This window comes from Pinus tabuliformis, chromosome X, assembly GCF_031772625.1.
Source record: "Pinus tabuliformis cultivar Carrire ecotype Pingquan chromosome X, CPIR1, whole genome shotgun sequence".
NCBI lineage: Eukaryota > Viridiplantae > Streptophyta > Pinopsida > Pinales > Pinaceae > Pinus > Pinus tabuliformis.
Window position 1 is genome coordinate 474,586,024 of NC_142308.1, and position 7,484 is coordinate 474,593,507.

The following is a 7,484-nucleotide window of genomic DNA, read 5'->3' on the forward strand; positions in this document are numbered from 1 at the left end:
CTTTATCCTCCGCGTTCTTCGCCTACACTTCCTTCTGCGTCTTCTTCCACGATGATGTTCTTAATTATGCTGCATAGACCTTAGATGGTCTCTTCTCCTTCGTCTTCTGCGGTTGTACATGAAATTTTCTCGGCGACCTTAAGTGCGTCGGGGACATGGGTACATCTGCCCCTGTAGCCTTTCCTGCTTGTGACTGCATGATACTATCTATCCCTTTCTTTGTAAATATCTTAACCAATTCTTCTCATCTCCTCTTGGACATGCAATAGCTCTTCTTCACTTAGGCGTAATTTTTTATCTCTTTAGGCAGCAAAGTGTAAAATGTGGTGCGGGATGGAGTTTTTATAACAATTTTGAATTCCGAGGCTCATGATTGGCTTAGATTTGTCTCATTTAATGCAGGTATGGGCTAGATACAACTAGTTGTGCTTCATAAATGTTGAAAATGGCAACAAGAAATTCCAGTTTAATTTGTCCTTGAATTAAACTGTGGATTAAAATCGAATTCTATTCTCATAACAACTTGTAAATAGTTAACTAAATTTATTAAGCTTAATTACCTTAGGAATTTCGAGTTAGAAGTCTTTCTAAAGTCATGTATATGTTCTCCCTATATTATAGAGGTCCAGGATGAGTTAAGTATGAGTGGTAATTAGTTAACTCAGTTTATTGAGTTAAGTCTAGTTAAATTAGTTCCAAACTATTTGAGGAACCAATAGTGAGGTAACAGTTAGTTGTTGCATTAGTGAACTCAACTAGTGCTACTCCAATTAATTGAATATTCCCTCATTAGAAGATCATGTATGTCGATTTTGAGAAAGACCCAGTTGAGACTAGAGTATAGGGACAATGTACTATTTGTTTTAATTTTTTTTGAGTTTCACTGATAGTGCATGCAATCAGGAACTAATCCTTGAATGGATTGCACAGTTTTGAGTGCATCGGTTTCCCTTTAAGATGAGTTATTTAGCCATATGAATTGTGCAAAGGAAATAGGGACTTGGAGAGCTGGTGATTCGGTTAAGTGTTGGCCTAGTGCTTGCTTGTGAGTTGGATATTGATTTTACTGAGTACTAGGATTGTTCTTGTGAGAACAAGCATTGTAATCTCATCTTTATTTTCCGATATATACAATACAGATAGTAGGTTTTGAGATTTGGCTTTCCCTGAATATTTATTGTGTGTTATACAGTAAAGTGACCTCCTCATCAACTCAGAGGGGAAAGACATGATGACTGAAGCAATGACCAAGTTCACAAGCCTTGTTTCCAAGCTAACGCTACCTATACACCTTGAGTTTTTCCCTTCTTCGGGCTTGTTAAAATCTACAAAGAAGGAATGAGCAGTTCTTTTCCCTCTTTTTTCCTTGCTCACTAAATTGAAAAAGATACCTTGATTTTTCTTCATTTGACTCATTAAAATTTGATGAAGGTATTGAGTTTGTCGTCACGTGACTCATTAAAAATTCATGACAAATATTGAGTTTAGTCTGTCTCCTCATACTCGTAACAAAATGAGGTAAACATCTATTGAGCATAGTTTTCTCTTTATCCGGACTTAGTAGATTAACTCATGGAAAAGTAACTGATCTGGGTATACTATTAAACCTTTGTCACACCCGGTTAACAACTATGACAAAGGGACCACCATAGAGTCATTCTTTACGATCTTTTCAGACTCTCTAAATATGAAAAGAACCGATTTATCTCACCTGGACTCATTAAATTACACAGATGTGAAGTAGAGTCGATCTTTTTACGATCCTTTTCAGACTCTTAAAACATGAAAAGTTAGACGAGTTTTCCTATCTGGACTCATTAAACTAATTAGATAGGGCATAAAATCGCTCTTTTTGCGGTCCTTTTCAGACTCTTAAAATATGAAAAGATCGATGAGTTTACCCGTCTGGACTCACTAAACTAATCAGATGGGGAAAGTAGACAATACAATTGTGTTCAGTATTTGAAAGCGTGGTTTGGCAATAGTCGTTCCCTTGAACATGGCACTCCCTCAGATAAACCTTCCTTGTGATGACCTCTCAATATGAATCTTACCATCCTTTGAGTTTAGCCTAAATACCCCGATGTTCTTGCATCTCTGTATCCTAACACTCTTTGGTGTTCATGAGTCTAGTGCTGCATGGTTAAAACCGTTGTCGTGCCTTCTATTGTTCAAGGGAAAACCTTTTTTCTTCTGTTTCCTCCATCAACCCATCAAGCATATCCTTTCATCATGCCCTCTGTCGTTTTGACCCAATGCTCAAAGATTCCTCAAAAAACAAATCATTCTTGTCCTGTTTCGTGTCGATTGATGTAGGACACATTATTGCCTACCTTTCGACAGGTCTCTTCCTATCGACTTCAACACTCTATCTAGGAAAAAGACCCAGAAACACTTCAGTGCCTTGGTACTTGCAGACATCAGTGGCAGGTCACCTTGTGTTTGATCAGGGGTTCTCATTATTGGCTCCTGGTTAAATGATTCTACGGGTGTTCGATGCCAATTTTTTTTCACACTCGCTAGATTGTATTGTGCATCTTGGAGACCATCACCATTATTGGTGGCCTTCCTCACGTCTGTTAACGGTCTCCATTATTGACTGGTAATCAGACGATTTCGTGCATGTTCGACATCAACACATATATTCACATGTATTGATCTATGCTATTCGGTGAAGCGGAAATCAAGACCTTGGGTAGAGGCTTGCGTCACTCAGCCTTGTTTCCTCTCCCAAGTTGCGTATATTGTTTTTTGGAGACAACTCATCAGAATGATCCTACTATGACACCAGATCCTCATTGTGCTTATCGATGACTAGACTTGTCATATCTCTTCATTGAGAAAATCACTCTGACATAGCTACTGAGCGTGGGAATACCCGACTCAGGACATGATTTCAGTTCTTTTATATATGTGTTGTATCAGGTTTCCCCTACCACCTGAAGCTTCGATCCTCTCTCTCTTTTTGTCAAAGAAGGAACATAATAGTTAAGTAAAGTATTTCAGCCATCATTGCAACCTCTGATCTCACACTTTAGGGGGAATTTTTTATATAGTAAAATGACCTCCTCATCAGCTCAGAGGGGAAAGACATGATGACTGAAGCAATGACCAAGTTCACAAGCCTTGTTTCCAAGCTAATGCTGCCTATACACTGACAATATGATTTATAAAGCTTCTCTACAAGCCTAAGGGAGTGTTAGTGACCCAAGTAACTCTTGTTACCTCGGGGACAACGTTAGTGAACACTAATGAGGATCTAAGGGTCAAAGGAGCGAATTGACTAAGAAACATCCCTATATTCTCTCCTAAATCAACTCAAAAAAGCAAGGAAACATCAAAGTTCGACCTATTTGGGGGATTTCTAATCCTAATGAAGTAGGCAAATGAGAAAGAGCTCAAAAGAATGGCAACATCATTGCTTTACCTAAGGAAACTCATGGAGAAACTTGGAAACCCTAACCTCGCATGCTACATAAGCAAAGCTAGGGCTATTGTGATAGAGGTCAGATCATTTGAAAGGATAGCTTACTTGATTGTCGAGCAGAGTCTCAGACCTAAGCATAAGAAGTTGGTAAGAAGGGAGAGAGAGAGAGGAGCTGGAGGGGTAAGGGAAGGCTAATGCAACCGATGGTTGTAATCACTCTTTCGACATTAATATAGAACTGCAGTTGTACTGTCTACTCCGTGGTGTTGGTACTATAATTCATTTATATGTTTATTCAATGTCTTTTAGCATGAGTAGCTTAGTTATGTGCAACTAGATGTCTTTTGTATATTCATACATTAATTGTCAAGGTTTTATGCTGTGATTACGCTTGTCTCTTCTATGTGCAGGACTTGATCTGGAGCCGGCTCAAGGGACTTCCACCTAGCTGCATTGCGCTCTCCAACAACTCTACACAGAGACTCAAGGTAATGAATCCATCTTTCTTTGATAGTTAGTTATTGAATATGGACACGCATGTAACTTTGTGACAGCTGCAGATAATCTTACAGTCTGCCAAGGGTCCCGGGAAGACCCTTGAGGGTTCCTTCGTTCTCCATACACCGTGCATTTATCCCTATAGCCGTAGCTCTACTTATGTATCATGCGGGGTTAGGGTTGCCAATTTTCTCCATGAGTTTCCTTAGGTAAAAGCAATGATGTTGCCATTCTTTTGAGCTCTTTCCCATTTGCCTACTTCATTAGGATTAGAAATCCCCCAAATAGGTCAAACTTTGATGTTTCCTTGCTTTTATGAGTTGATTTAAGAGAGAATATAGGGATATTTCTTAGTCAATATGCTTCTTTGACCCTTAGATCCTCATTAGGGTTCACTAACACTGTCCCTGAGGTAACAAGTATAGTTACTTGGGTCACTAACGCTCGCTTAGACTTGCAGAGAATCTTTATAAAGCATGTTGTCAGTGTATAGGCAGCGTTAGCTTGGAAACAAGGCTTATGAACTTGGTCATTGCTTTAGTCATCATGTCTTTCCCCTCTGAGCTGATGAGGAGGTAATTTTACTATATAACATTATGTGTATTTGATTCTCTTCCTCTATCAATTATTGTTTTTCTTGATCTTTATGTGCTTTCACTGTAAAGAGTAGAAGTAGATTCTTGTCTCTTGGTTTAGTACACTACATGAGCTTCTGAATCTATTGGATTTTCTACATGGTATCGGAGATGAGAACAATATACTAGAGGATATTTCAGAGTTTTTGAGTTCGGGATTACAAGTGAAATTCGAATTTGCATTTCATACTTTAGGACCAGTTTATGGCATCCTACGGTTTGTGACTCGAGTATGCCTTTGAAGGCATCTCAAATTTTACAGCCTGGAGGGACAAGATGGAGGATGTGCTAGAAGATAATGGCTTGAAGGAATTAATTGATCAATAATTCCCTAAGCCAGCAACTACAGATGCATAGAAATAGGCTAAATGGAAGAAGTGTGTAGCGAAGGCAAGGCATATAATCCTTGAGGGATTTCGAGACCACATTGTCTCAAGTCTCCATGGCAAGGAAAATCTGCATGCTATGTGGAAAACATTGACGAATTTTTATCAGAACAACAATGACCAAAGGAAATTGGCACTGAAGGACAAACTTCGAAAAATAAAAATGGAGAAAGGCGAGACTATTTCCAAATACTTGACCAAGTTCACTCAACTTGGAAGTGTTGGAATCATAGTTGCTGAAGAGGATATGGTAAGTTGTGATCTTCTAGGACTCCCAAAGAGGTGGCATAGTTATCAGGACCCTGTTAATGGTCGGGAGAAACTACCATATTGGGATCGACTGTGGTCGTATTCGATGGAGGAGGAGATCAGGAGGAACACCAGGGATGGCTCTTCATCAAAGACTGATGATGAAGAGAACTGCGCCTTAGAAATTAAGGTGAGGAAGGGGAAAGGGAAAACTTCCCATTCTAAATCAGATTCTAATCATGGAGGTAAGAAGAAAGATATGAAAAAAGTTAAATTCTTTCATTGTCATAATATGGGACATTTTTCTACAAATTGTCCACTCAAGAAGTCCAAGGAGAAGTCCTCAGGAGGAGCAACAAGTGAGGCTTTGGCCTCTCAATTCAAACTGAACTTTTCCCTTATTGCATGCATGGTGTCATCTATGTTGGGAAGTGTATGGTACTTAGACAGTGGAGCTTCATTCCACATGACTTGTGATAAAGAGTTATTCAGTGACCTGGAGGAGAAAGATCTCTAGATGCATATCGAGATGGGTGACGATGGGAAGTATAGTGTTTTTGGATTGGGCATGATTTCTTTTCAGAGGGAGCATGGGAATCCACTCACCTTGAGGGATTTTATGTATGTACCCAGGTTGAAGAAGAACTTGGTATCCATTGCCATGCTTGAGGATAGAGGCTATGATGTGATCTTCTCGAAAGGAAAGGCGTTCCTTCGACACATAGCCACGGGTCAAGTAAAGAAGATATGGATTCAAGTTAAGAATCTCTATAAGATGGAGGTAGAGGAGTGTGATACTTTGAGTTCAAAATAAGAAAAGATGTAGAGTTGAGATGTTGGCAAGTTGTGGCACAGGCGATTGGGCCACTTGCATCATGGGGCTTTGAAGATATTGCAACAAATATCTTCCAGTCTTCCCAAAGGTATGCTTGAGAAAGTTGATACATGCAACGAGTGTACTTTGGGAAAATACACCAAGTCTTCTTTTGGAGGCAGAGACAGTCGAGCAGAGTCTATTCTAGAGAGACTCCATTCATATTTGTTTGGACGATTCTCGATAGCATCCATGGACAAACACGTGTATTGTGTTATATTTGTTGATGATTATTATTGTAAATTCTCGATATTTTTCATGCAGAAAAAGGATCAAACTTTCATAAAGTTTTGTGAGTTCAAAGCATTGGTGGAGAAAGAGTCAGGCAAGAAGGCCAAAGCTCTATGGAGTGATCATGGTGGTGAGTATGTTTCAAATGAGTTTAAGAACTTCTGTGCAGTGGAAGGGATTAAATGAGAGTTGACAACACCCCATAAACCTCAATAGAATGGGGTGGCTGAGAGGAAGAATAGAAGCATAGTATGGGTAGCGAAGGCCATGTTTCATGATTAGGGCCTACCACTACACTTGTGGGATGAGGCACACAATAAAACGGTTTATGTTCATAATCGTAGCCCACATCGGATACTTGAGATGAAGACACCAGAGGAGACTTATTCCGGAAAGAGGCCAGATGTTGGTCACTTCATGATTTTTGGGTCATCGGCATATTTCCATGTGACCAAAGATGCATGGAAGAAGCTTGACTTGACAACAGAGTTGGGGATATTTTTGGGGTACACTGATACACCCCACAACTATCGGGTGTACATGCCGACCAGTCAGATGATAGTGGTTTGCAGGGATATAATATTCGTTGAGGAGAAGGCCATGCGAGTTTCCCTTGAGAGGGAGCTTGAGATACATGCGGATGAAGAGATTTTAGCTCCTAAGGTTGAGGGGCCTCAGATTAATGCGGAGAAACCACATGTAGAGGTTCTGGGAGTGGAGACATAAACTCAGGTTGAGTCTTGCAGAGAGGGAATAAAGTGCACTAGAGAGGCTAACAAATTGTTGGATGGTGCATGGGAGAATGTGGGAGCACCCACTTCTCAGTACAGATAGAGGAGGTCACCTGAGATGTACACTAGATACATGTCTCTTATGGGTGCATGTGTTGTGATAGAGCCATCTTCCTTTCAATAAGCAGTGCAGCAGCCAATTTTGGTTGATGTGATGCCAGAGGAGTACGACTCCATAGTTCAAAACAATGTTTGGGATGTGGTCCCTAGACCGGAGTACAAGTTAGTTGTGAGCTCCCGTTGGCTTCACAAGGTAAAGAAAGTTGCAGATGGTAGTGTGGAGAAGCATAAGGCCAGATTTGTGGCCTGTGGCTTTTCACAGGTAGAGGGGATTGATTGCGATGAGACCTTTGCTCCTGTTGCAAGGTACTCATCAATCAGATATATATTAGC